Source organism: Mobula birostris, chromosome 2, assembly GCF_030028105.1.
Source record: "Mobula birostris isolate sMobBir1 chromosome 2, sMobBir1.hap1, whole genome shotgun sequence".
Taxonomy (NCBI): domain Eukaryota; kingdom Metazoa; phylum Chordata; class Chondrichthyes; order Myliobatiformes; family Myliobatidae; genus Mobula; species Mobula birostris.
This window is the reverse complement of record NC_092371.1, coordinates 184,387,923-184,401,780: the sequence shown is the minus strand read 5'-3', so window position 1 is coordinate 184,401,780 and position 13,858 is coordinate 184,387,923. Positions and strand designations below refer to the sequence as shown.

General features: G+C 40.9%; 1 protein-coding gene across 19 annotated transcripts in view; it reads right to left on the bottom strand.

Annotated features, from left to right (window-relative positions):
• Positions 1-13,858, bottom strand: part of LOC140193954 (doublecortin domain-containing protein 2) — a 167,912-nt gene that overhangs the window by 140,954 nt on the left and 13,100 nt on the right. The window lies entirely within an intron of this gene.

The window sequence follows — 13,858 nt, the reverse complement described above, 5'->3', positions numbered from 1 at the left end:
CAACTTGAATCTAAGATATATTTTTTTTAAAAACATCAAATGGAAAACAGTCATTCTAATCACTATAAAGTAATGTATGGATATGTTGTAACCTAGATTCAAAATTCTACTTGATACAGATGTGCAGCTAAGTATTCGGTACGTGGAATATTAAGAACATACTGTATCAGATTCTAGGCTTAGCTGAGGTTTCCACTTGTTTTTTTTAAATATCAGTATAACTCGTACAATGTTCTTAGAAATTCAATACATCTTTTTATTTTATACACAAGTTAATTTTCATTATAAGAGGAAAACCAACAAAGTTACATTTCATTATCAATGGATTAACTCCAATTTCTATATCTATAGAATCGCTGTTTTAAAATATCAGTGAATACAAATAATAATGTTCTTCTTAGGTCCAACATTCTTCCAACCAAAAACCTCATCAAATGAACATCTCCTTGCCTAATTTGTTATTGCAAAGTATGGTTAATTATCTCTTTGGGAGTGAAACATGACTTACTATCTTTTCTTCACACATCACAACATTCAACTTGTGTGATCATTGCCTTTCTCCCTTTGATAGATGGCACTATCCTCCAACCATTCCCTGCCATTATTTCTCTAACCACCATCACACACCCTAGAACCACTGCAAATTATATTATTGCACCCATTTCACTTAGTTCCTCATTTGCAAGCTGACCCTTTACCTACACTGAGGAAACAGCTCCATAAATATGTTGCTGACATTTGGTTTTACCTTTCTGACCCCAGCCCTAACTGTAAATCCCTGCACTAGGGTAAATTCGTGTTCACCAACTGCCAGCTTAATAGCTGCCAAGTCATTGATGACTTAGGTTACTTGCTTTAACAAAACAATGACAGGTTCAAAGATACCATGCTTGATAACCACCAAAAACTACAATGCCTGGGTGTTTGATACCTGCTGTCTGTCCGGTAGCTTCCTTGACATGAAAGCACTGCTGCACAGTCTCAGAGTTCCATTTGGTCTTAACTGGCTGGAGAACCCAAACAGTGTGCATCACCAAAACTGCTTTCCACCTTCAGTACATCACATGCTTCTGTTACCCTTATCATAGCCCAGCATCCATGTCTTCAAAACCACCACACTCAAACATTCCAATCTTACCCTCACCCTTCTGTATCAATGATGCTGAGGTGGAGATGGCCGAGTGCTTCAAGTTCCTGGGTGTAAATATCATCAGCAATTTGTCCTGGTCCAGCCATGTAGAAACTACGACTGAGAAACCACACCAGCACCTCAACTTCTTAATGACACTAAAGAAATTCAACATGTCCCACTTGAATTTTTACAGAAAATATCCTATCAGGATGTATCACAGCTTGGCATGGCTACCCCCAAACAGAAAACGTACTACAGATGCTGAATATCCAGAATAACACACACAGAATACTGGAGGAATTCAACAGGTCAGACAGCAACCTTGGAGAGGAATAAGGAATCAATGTTTTGGGCTGAGACCCTTCATCAGGTTCCAGTGAAGAGCTCCAGTCCAAAATGTCAACTCTGACCTGCTGAGTTCCTCCAGGTGTGTGTGTGTGTCTGTGTGTCAGTTACTTTGGTATGGCAACTGCTCTGCACGAAACCACAGAAAATTGTAGTGAGTTCTGAACACAGCTCAGTCCATCACGCAAAGCAGCCTCCCCTACGTTGACTGTGTGTATTCCTCCCACTGCTTTGAGAAAGCAGCAAACATAATCAATGACCCCTTCCACCCCAGTCACTCTCTCTGCTCCACCCTCCAGTTGGGAAGAAGATGCAAAAGCTTGAGAGCATGTATCATCAGACTCAAGGACAGCTTTTAGCCTGCTGTTATCAGAAAATACAATGAACTCTTATGTACTACAAGATGAACTCCTGATCTCTCACTCTGCCTTGTCATGTCATGCATCTGTTTACCTACACTGCACTTCTTCCTGTAACTGTAACACTATATTTTGAATTCTATTTTTCTTCGTACTAGATCAAGGTACAGGTGTTTATAATGGAATGATCTGTCTAATTCAAAGGAAAGCTTTACACACTATCCCAATGTGCACAACTATAATAAACCAACTCCCATCCCAAGCAGCTCCACAATTCAAATCAATACTTGCTCTCAGATACCAAATTCACCAACCCTCATCTCCTCCCACTCCTCATTACACCTGTCCTTAACAGGATCCAGTGCTGAATGGATTGAATTTTAATTCCACATTCTCTGCCAATAATTGCATCTATGGGGTTCACTCTTTCCCAAGTCTGCAACATCCTTCAGCCCTCTGTGACACACATCACATTTCTCTTGTTTAATTTACATTTGCAACACCTACCTTACCTCAACTTCACCAGACATTCAGGGGCCAATTCTGGAACCCTCCCTGAAGCCAAGTGCCAGTGTATTCTGTGGTTTCTTTATCATAGTGCTGAACAATGCTCACAATCTAATTAAAGTGTTGGTGCCCTATTAAAATAAAAATGGATGTGCATTGCTTCCCTACTTAAAATTTGATCTAATACCTTGTGATTTATTTGGCAGTCTTGAACTTCCATTAATTGTGCCATTTCCTAGCCTGTCCAGAGTCCATTGGATTATTGCACATTCATTTGCTCACTAGTCACACAAACAAATTTTGCACCATGTGAAAATATAGGTTTCTTGAATATCACTTTTCCTAAGGGTGGGGGAGTCCTTAGCTAGGAGGCATAGGTTTAGGGTGAAATGGGAAAGCTCTAAAAGGGTTTGAGAGGCAACTTTTTCTTCATAGAAAGTGGTGAGTATATGGTATAACCTGCCATTGAAAGTGGCTGAAGCAGATCGTCGTCATCGTGGCTATCCCTTGAGGTCGAGTATGATAGTCTTCGTTCTGTTGATCTACTTATGGGCTCTCAAGTGGCTTATGAGTCCAATCTTGGCTTTGGAAGTTCTTCCGCATTCAGGACAGGTAGTTCCAGATGGCCGATCGGGCTTTGGTTGTTGCTGCCTCTCTTTCCATTTTCTTCTCTTTTCTTCTAATTCTGCACATCTGTTAGCTTCGAAAGTTGCTGTTCCTTCTCAGATGATGGCTTGCCGGAGTTTCCTGTCCTTGGCATTGGTTTCCCAATTGTTGATGTCGATGTTACATTTTTTCATGTTGGCTTATAAGACGTCTTTGAATCTCTTCTGTTGTCCGCCTCTTTTACGTTTGCCTTCTTTAAGCTGGGAGTAGAAGATTTGTTTCAGCAGACGTTCGCCTTTCATCCAAACAACATGACCGCTCCATCTTAGTTGGTTCTTGATGACGTAGGCGTCAATGCTTGTTGTTTTTGCTTCATTTAGCACACTGACATTGGTTCTTCTATCTTCCCAGCTGATATTTAAGATGTTTCAAAGACAGCGTTGATGGAACTTTTCAAGTGCCTTCAGATGTAGTCGGTATGTTGTCCAGGTTTCTGATGCATACAGGAGCGTTGGGATTACTACTGCTTTGTACACTAACATTTTGGTGTCTGTTCGAAAGATTCTTGTTCAGAGACGTCCAAAAGCTGTTCCAGCGCACTTAAGTTGGATCTCGTCATTTCGTCAAGCAGTTGCCATGGTGTCAATTAGAAGGCACTTGGTTGGAACATGGAGGGGAGGGGTCTGGAATGATAATGTAGGAAATTGGGACTCGATGGGTGGACAATGTGGTTGGAATGGACTCATTGGGCTGAAGGGTCTATACTGCTCTATAAAGAGAAGCAGTTTCTGAAGCAATGAGTTAACCACTGTTATAAGGCCAGAGCAATTATGGTGTTTCTTCTGTTAATCCTTGTTGAGGGCCAAACTATAATGACATTGCAGTGAATACATAGTACCTTTCAGGTACGAATGTGGTTAAATTGCACAGCAGGGAAGCATAATCAATTATTAATGCAAACAACAGGAATTCTGCAGATGCTGGAAATTCAAGCAACACACATCAAAGTTGCTGGTGAACGCAGCAGGTCAGGTCAGGTAGGAAGAGGTGCAGTCGACGTTTCAGGCCGAGACCCTTCGTCAGGACTAACTGAAGGAAGAGTGAGTAAGGGATTTGAAAGTTGGAGGAGGAGGGGGAGATCCAAAATGATAGGAGAAGACAGGAGGGGGAGGGATGGAGCCAAGAGCTGGACAGGTGATTGGCAAAAGGGGATACGAGAGGATCATGGGACAGGAGGTCCGGGAAGAAAGACGCGGGGGGGGGGGGGGGGGGGGAGACCCAGAGGATGGTCAAGAGGTATATTCAGAGGGACAGAGGGAGAAAAAGGAGAGTGAGAGAAAGAATGTGTGCATAAAAATAAGTAACAGATGGGGTACGAGGGGGAGGTGGGGCCTAGCGGAAGTTAGAGAAGTCGATGTTCATGCCATCAGGTTGGAGGCTACCCAGACGAAATATAAGGTGTTGTTCCTCCAACCTGAGTGTGGCTTCATCTTTACAGTAGAGGAGGCCGTGGATAGACATGTCAGAATGGGAATGGGATGTGGAATTAAAATGTGTGGCCACTGGGAGATCCTGCTTTCTCTGGCGGACAGAGCGTAGATGTTCAGCAAAGCGGTCTCCCAGTCTGCGTCGGGTCTTGCCAATATATAAAAGGCCACATCTGGAGCACCGGACGCAGTATATCACTCCAGTCGACTCACAGGTGAAGTGCCGCCTCACCTGGAAGGACTGTTTGGGGCCCTGAATGGTGGTAAGGGAGGAAGTGCAAGGGCATGTGTAGCACTTGTTTCGCTTACACGGATAAGTGCCAGGAGGGAGATCAGTGGGGAGGGAGGGGGGGGGATTATTAATGCTTCCACTTGCAGCAAAAGATTAATGTAAAAGATAACATGTAAAAAGCTGAGACGGAATGAATTAAATTAAATTAATTCACTCTCCTGGAGTCCTAACATAAACCACAAGGGGTTACACAATTCAAATTTATTGTTGGATTTCTTCTCAGTTTGGCGAGATAATCAACATTTCACTATAATGCCTTTCGAGACCTGTTACACATTTCATTTTATCAATATAAATTTACTGTTAAGCACAGCTCACCTTTTTGGACTAAAGGCTTGCTTCAACATGAATAATACTTTGAATCTAAAAACTGTGGCTGAAACTGAACCCCGCGCTAATTCTGCTCTACTTGTTAGTATAAATGGACCGGGTCAGATCAGGCAGGAGAAATAAACTCTTCGAAGAGGAAACAAGCATGACAACATATTTACACAGGTTTTATGCAAACTGTGCATTGCATGTGTGCATTGAGTCATATCCTGGCTTTACAGAAAAAAGTTATAATGTATTGACAGTTTGGCACTGTCAGCAAGCAAACAATGATCCTCTTGCAGCTTCACAACTCGTGAGACTTCAGATTGATGCTAAGCTTGGGTACTGTCTACCATGTTCTCCTTGTGAGCCTGAATGCTTCCAGGAGGTGTTTCGGTTCCCTCCCACAAGCCAAACATGTGCTATAGGGTAAATGGCTACTGTGACTTGTACCTTTGTGTCGGTAGGCAGCAAAGGAATAAAAGGGGCAATGAGAGAAAAAAATGTTGCACAGTATAGGAGAGGAATTGGGATTGATGGGCCAGTGAAAATGTTTACACCCAGTCGCTTTACATGTTTATCAGCAAACCCACAGCAAATTTTTAGTGCAACTGGCTTATGAAATACCAAACATGAGGAAATCTGCAGATGCTTGAATTTCAAGCAACACACATAAAAGTTGCTGGTGAATGCAGCAGGTCAGGCAGCATCTCTAGGAAGAGGTACAGTCGATGTTTCGGGCCGAGACCCTTCGTCAGGACCTGATGTTTCTCAGGACCTGACGAAGGGTCTCGGCCCAAAACGTCGACTATACCTCTTCCTAGAGATGCTGCCTGGCCTGCTGCGTTCACCAGCAACTTTTATGTGTGTTTTATGAAATACCATGCGGCTCTGACATTTCAAGGTGGAGTAGGGTGAGCTGAGTGGTAGGTGAGGTGGGATCTGTGTCAATCTACTCGTAGCACATAGAACCCTCGACAAATTCCAAGGACCAATGTTCTTGTCTGAGCACCATTTCTCAAAGGTCTTTCTGGGTTGCTTTGGAAGTCAGGAGGTTCATGAACACATTTGTATTTTGCTTAACGTTTCCATGTTCTGCCTACTTCATACACCACCATCAAACATCACAAATTCCTCCAACAAATAAAACTTCCATCGACATACTATGCAATGCATTCATTCTGTTAATGTTCATCACTGAAACATTTGATAACACATATGGATCTTGGTTAACTTTTTATAGACTTTAGCCCAGCAAAAAATATTTCCTTCCTGAACTTAAAACACGTCACTTTTCATTCACTTTCACCAGCTTCTTACTGAATTAACTTTCCCAAGCATGGACCATTCTTAGGACAGTCGTTCCTTCTTATAATATGAATCAGAACCCAATTTCTCTCTGACAGGAACTAGTATCCGCAACACAAACAACATCAGAAACTCCACAGGTAGAAATGGCAGCCATACTGAGGGATTTTGTCATTTCTTTCTCTTCAGTCATTTAATTTAGTGCCAATGATTTGGTACAACATGATATCCCCATACAATGGTTTTTTTTAATGGAGCTGGTTATAGTTGAGGGATTTGGTTAGAGTAAATATAGAAAAGCTATTCTCCCAAATAGAAGGATAAATAACCAGAAGATACAGATTTAAGGTCATTAACAAATCATAAGGAGAGATTGTGTAGATTAGGACTTTGTTCTCTGGGAGGTCAGAGATTGAATGGTGACCTGACAGACATGTACAGTATAAAATAATAAGAGACATAGATATGGTGAAAGAATTTAGTCTACTTCAGGGTGCTGAAAACAAGAAGTCATAGGTTTAAAATCAGAGGCAAGAGATTTATAAAGGACATCAGGGGCAGCTTCTTCACACAAAGCGTGATGCATATTGCAATAAGCTGCCAGAAATGGTGTTTGAGGCAAGCACATTAGCAACATTTAAAATCCATCTTCAAAAGTACATGGATAGGAGAGGTTAGTGAGCAATGGACCAAACGTGGGCAGATGGGACTAGCACACTGGACAACTCAGCTGGCATGGATAAATTGGGCTGCTTAGTCGGTTTCTATACTGTACGACATTACAACTCCACAAGGGAGATGATGCTATTTTTACAGAAAAGAATTTTTGTTTTGAAAGGCACAGTGGAGGGGGTACAAACGTTTGTTGATTAAATTGAATTTTTTTTCAGTTATTTCAATAAATAAAATATTTGCAGAAATTTGGAGAAAGTACTGGGGGGAAGAATTAATTGATCTCTTATTAAAGGAACCTAGACCAGGAAAAGGTGATGAATGAACTTCATCCCTGCTGTCACATTTCTATCAGATCTGATCTTTTGCAAAATTGCTACCAAAGTAACACAATTTTACACAGACGGTCAGGAGGCAAAGAAAACATTTGTTTATAAAGGCCTCTGTGTAATGTGAAATTGCAGGTTCTGTTGATGAATTACCTGCACTTGAATGCAAGTACCAGTTTCAAATGATTCATTACTTATTTGCAGGTGGCAAGGTGAAGATACATTTCTACCAAAGGAGGTGTAAGCACTCATTCTATCCACTAGCCCACAGACCATCCTTGGGCAAGGTATAGCACACACTTAGCACCCCGATCAGGGTCACATGAAGCCATGGGAGCAGGTGGCGAATGGCCGTATGAGCATCTGGTACACATCACAAGTCCTGGTTATGCGAACACTGACGCCAGGCAGACAGATCTCTGAAGAGTATTGGTCACCAGAAGGCAATGGCAAACTACTTCTGTAGAAAAATTTGCAAAGACCAATCATGGTCATGGGACCATGATCGCCTACATTATGTGACACTGCACATAATGACGATGATGATGTTGATGACTAATTTGATGCCACACCCAAATTATATGTTCAAATGATCAGATACACAACCTTTCAATAATTTGACACTGTTCCAATAAAGGATGATTAAAATCACAGTTAACAATGGTTTGAAAAGTGTGGTGGTGAGGAGGGAGGGGGATGGTGGAGAAGAGAAGGAAGGAGAGGAGGAAGGAAGGTGGGATGCATGTGTAAGAACTGTGTGTTTTCTGAGGTTTATAGGACTGCATCAGATCACAATAAGCAGTTGAAAAATAAGAGATCAGGAAATGAGCATGAGTACTTTAATCTTAAATTATTGACGGAGTAACTCAGCAAGCTCAAGGGGGTGGATGGCAGTTTGGCTACAAGGACAGTTGTCATGAATGAGTTTCAGCTCATGGAGGGCATGAGCTCAGTCAGGTCATACTCAGTACTGGATGTTCCAAGTGTATGTTTGAGAGGTACATTGTCAAGATTGCAGCCATCTGGGTTAAGCTTAAGATGCAGATGAGGAAACCTATGTAGTCAATTTCAAAAACAATGGCTTCAGACATTACAGAATTCAATTGGAAGTAGTAATTGTTCTACTGGTATTGAATATCAGAAAAGAAACATAAGATTTGGATGGTCAGGAGAGCCAGTGAGAGGCTGGGCAAGTGTTAGCCACAAATATGTATGATCGAATGTCATGTCTTTTGATGTTGTTACTGAGTAGCATTTGGATGAGAAATAGGAATCAGGAAGGACAGTTCCATGAGGAATTCCTGTAGAAATAATACAAAGAAGGTGTAACAAGCCATTGCAAGAAATATCTGACTATATTTACCAAGAGGGTAAAATCTATGCATCTGTACAAGTGAAGCACTGAAGATGGATAGGATGGAAAATTGTATGGTTGTAATGGGCTCATGAAAAAAAACGAAGGATAGTACACCACGACCATAAACACGAAAATGTCTGCAGATGCTGGAAATCCAAAGCGACACACACAAAATGGAGGAACTCAGCAGGCCAGGCAGCATCTATGGGAAAAATAAACAGTCGACGTTTTGGTCCAAGACCTTTCTCCAGGACTGAGAAGGAAGGGGTAAGATGCCAGAATAAAAGGGTGTGGGGGGGGGGGGGGAGAATGGAAAGACAGATCACTAGAAAGTGATAGGTGAAGCCAGCTGAGCAGGAAAAGTCAAAGGCTGGAGGAGGAGGAATCTGGCAAGAGAGGATAGATTTTCTGTGCTAGATTAGAGTTTGTGATGCTGAAAGTAATATATTGGCATTGGTAAAGGATTGGCCAATCAACAGAACACAGAGTCAGGATAAATGAGTCACTTTCAGGTTGTTATGCTGTAACTACTTACATGTTACTGGGATCAGTGCTGAGATCTCAATTATTTACAACTTGACTGAAGGGACTGAGTATATTTTGGCTAAATATTCTGTTGCCGTGAAAATAGGTACAGAAACAATTTGTGAGCAGGATGTAAAGAATCAATAATAAGACATAGAAAATCTTGGTGAGTAGGCAAAAAAAAACAGAATTTGGAATCTCTTTAATGCAAAACCACAATGTCATTTGCCTGTGCAACTGCTGGAAACCAAGTCGTCAACCATTTTGATGTACTAGGTCTGGTGTCATAGCATTTGTTAACACAAAATAATCAGCAGATGCTGGGGTCAAAGCAACACTCACAACAGGCTGGAGGAACTCAGCAGGCCGGGCAGCATCCGTGGAAAAGATCGGTTGACGTTTCGGGCCGGAACCCTACGTCAGGAATAGCATTTGTTGAGAGCTCTCTAAGCTGGTCTACTGCTAAATAATAACCCTTTCTAAAATAATTCTTTGGTATATTGTGACCAGGTCGGTCACTAACTGTGATGGTATTGGAATACTGACTGCAAAGTTCTAAACTCAGACAAAGACCTAATCCCTACTGGATATAAATAGCCATGACTACTGTCACTAAAGGGAGGTTATAATGTAACTACCCAATCTTCAAAGACTTGCCTGTTTATTCTCCGTGGCGAATTTAGCTGCTAGTACCCACTATTTGTGTGGGCATGTGGCCAAGTGGTTAAGGCACTCGACTAGCAACCTGAAGGTCGTGAGTTCGAGCCCCAGCCGAGGCAACATGTGCCGTTGAGCAAGGTACTTAATCACACATTGCCCTGCGAAGACACTGGTGCTAAGCTGTATCAGCCCTTGCATAACATCAGTGTCGTGGAGAGGGGAGACTTGCAGAATGGGCAACTGCCTGTCTTCCATACAACATTGCCCAGGCCTGCGCCCTGGAGAGTGAAGACTTTCCAGGCGCAGATCCATGGTCTCGCAAGACTAACGGATGCCCACTATTTGAACAGTGAGTACCCCCCCCACCCTCCCTACCAAGGAGAAGACATTTCCAGCTAACAAGGTAACTTAAAACACTGTTCATTTATTTTAATTGATACACACTTAAGTTGAAATAACATTCTTAAAACACATCTAAGACTCAGGGAAATTCTATTTTAAACATTTCTAAATTACAAACCATTTCTAAAACACAAGTCATTTCCAAAAACACAAAGCACCAAGGATTTCCATCTAAACCATTTTCAAAACACAAAGGATTTCCAAAATACAGGTACAATTCCTATAAACTAAAAAGACATACCAATGAATTGCAAATGAGCAAATCGTCTGTACAGAATTTAAAGCCAGTGTAATGATCTCTATTTCAAAATTTGTTTCTTGATGTTCCTTACCCGATTCCTGCTAATAAGCCTGAACTGCTCTCTACATTTATACAGTTTCTTCCACTTGGATGACTTTATGCGCATATGATACTTCCTCAGATACCCCTTTTTACACAGACAATCTAAAAGCATGTTGGAGACATAGATCTCAAGTTAATATTCACAGTTACAATTAATGCTGTAAAGGTAACTTATTTTAGGACATAAAACCTTCCAAGATTAATGGATCAATTTGCTTCCATCTGGTCTGCAAGCTTCCTTGAACCAAGCAACTTAAAAGTCGGGGTCTTTTTGAAACAACCCAACTAAATAAGTTTGTCTTGAACTGCATCTTTTGAGCAGTAATAAAGCAGGTGCAGTGAGCTAGATCCTACCTACTTATTACAGAGCTTGTCTGCAAAGCTGTGCTTTTTAACTTCAAGCTGATTACTGTTCTCTATTTACATTTTAAGAGGCCCATTTACAACCAGAAACTAAATAAAGCAAAACAGTTGGAAATTTAATTACATCTGTTTGATCTCACAAATGGCAGCTGCTGTGCTTAGAAAGAGATTAACAAACAACCATGAAGTGAATATCACAATAGGGAAAAAAAATCAAAAAAAACAGCATATTTGAGAAATTACAGAACTGAAAAGCAAAAATTATAGAAGCTAAAAATCTGAAACAAATGCAGAAATTCTCAGCAGGCTGGGTAGCATCGGTAGAGAGAAACATGAAGTCAATATTTTAGATTAATGACCCCTTCATTAGAACGATGAAGTATTATTGGCCTGCAACATTAACATTTTTCCACAGATGTTGTCTGACCTGCTGAGTCAAAGAGAGGGACAACACATAAACAACCCTTTGGCCTCCTGAGAAGGCACCAACCGTTTTTACATTCTAATTCCCCCCCCCCAATCAATGTTTCTTTTTTTATTCTCCCTATATTCAAGGACTCTAAAACTCATGTTCTCAATATTTATTACTTACTTATTTATCATTATTGTAATTTATCTTTTTTGTATTTGCACAATTTATTGGTTGTTTGTCCATCTTTGTGTGCAGTGTTCCTTTGTATTTACTGGGAATGCCTGCAAGAAAATCAATCTCAGGATAGTACATTATGATATATACATACTTCGATAATAAGTTTACTTTGAGCTTTGAAATTCCCATCAGCAATCCTGTCACCACCGATACTCCAAGTCCAACCTGCACACTAGGGAAAATTTATAAGGTTTATAAATTTTAAACCTCCAACCTGCACATTTTGTGTATATAGGAGAAGCACCTGGAGGAATCCCATACAAGTACAGGGAGAGGTCGATCTCTTCAGCAGCAGAAATCAAGATTGAACCTGGGTCCTGAGAGCTATGAGACAGCTGCACCACCAGCCCAGCAATGTAACTCTCCACTTCCAACTTACAGAATGTTGCCACTCAGAGAGAATTTTACAGTACTCATGCATAACATCTTAGTATATACATAAAGTAATTAGAGAGACCAAAATAATGTAGTTTATTCTTTATTACAAGGGGAATGGGATTTTTTTTTTACCACTGTACTGATGATATCATGTATGAAGTGGTGTATGCATTTTTGATATCCATATTCAGGGAAGGAGAAAATTGCTTTGGAGAAAATTCAGAGAAGGTGCATTGGATTGATTGCTGGGGGTTGCCCTACAAGGAAAAGCCGAGCAAATTAGGCTTATACTTGTTGGCGTTTAGAAGAGCTAATCTTATTGAAACATAAGATTTTGAGAATTTTTCTTTGTGTGATGGAAACTGGAACTGGAAGCATTTGGTTTTGCCCATTTAAGATATAGTACAAGGTCACTTGGAAAGAATGAAGGAGTACTGCAGCAGAGCAAATAAGTGATTTATAAAGTCCATGAGCTCTCTTAGCTAGAAATATATTAGAAGGGACAAGGGCAATACTTAGAAGTTTAAAAACAGAGAAAATGCAGAATGATCCAGAAAAAAAAGCAACAGAGCAGATAAAAAGATAATACTTTTGTGTGACCCAGCCAGAATTAGTGATGAATAGGCAAGCATTATTCTGCACCAGTCACATTCCAGACTGTGCTCCTTGGACAGAGAGAGACGACGAGGGCCAAACCATGATGAGCAACTAAGCAAAGAATAAACACAAGCGATTTAGCAGATGCTGGAAATACGGAGCAACACACACAAAATGCTGGAGGAATTCAGGTCAGGCAGCATCTTTGGAGTGAATTAAACAGTCAATGTTTCAGGCCAAGACCCGTCATCAGGAACGGATAGAAAGGAGGAAGAACCGAGAACAAGAATGTGGGAGTAACACATTTTTGTTCCAAAAGCTCTGTTTTTCAGCTTTCAACCAAGTGTCAAGTGGCAGAAAATGGTTCAGCACAGCCAAGAAGGGCCAAAAGGCCTGTTTCTGTGCTGTAGTTTCTATGGTTTTTCTATGGATGGGTCAGTGGTGGCACTCACACTAAGTGTACAAGGCTACAAGCTATTCTGGAAGCAAACATAATGGTTGACATTCTAGTGCAGGGGTCCCTAACCCTTTTATGCCATGGACCAATACCATTATGCAAGGGGTCCATGGGAACCCCTACTCTCGTGCAATGCTGAGGGAAGGCTGCACTGCTGGAAGTGGCACTTGTCAACTGAGATGCCACATCTGCTCCTCTCCCCACAGTAAAGATTTCACGACGCGACTTCCAAGAAAAGCCAACAAGCTCTCACCAGCACCTTAGGCAATAACTAATCATCAAACAACTCCAATAAAACAGAGTTTCTGCCTGTTGTCATTTTACTGTGTGTGAAAGCCTTCTTTGCTCAATTTTGTAAAGAAAACAGGATGTAATTTCCTGTTGGTACACTACATTTGCTGCCTTGTTTTTCACACAACATCCTGTGCCCTGTAGTTAGTAAAACTCCAATAATCCACTGGTTGTTCAGAAATCCCAATGGTTTGACATCTAGTAAACTTCAAACCACTGGGGCCAGATATCCTCAACCGCCTTCATGCTCATCAGCCCTGGGATGCTTGCATTCATTTTAAACTTGTCATGTTCACTGGGAAAAAATGTATAATATCTTTAAAAAGTGAATTAAAAAATGTCATGCATTAATACCATCTAGTCGCATGGAAAATCTGACAGTCCAACAAAACCAAGTCACAAGTGTGTCAGATTATTTCTAGATTTGTAAACTTGTTGAATAGTTTATTATTGTATACAAAAGATTGTAACAAAATTCTGTGTTTGC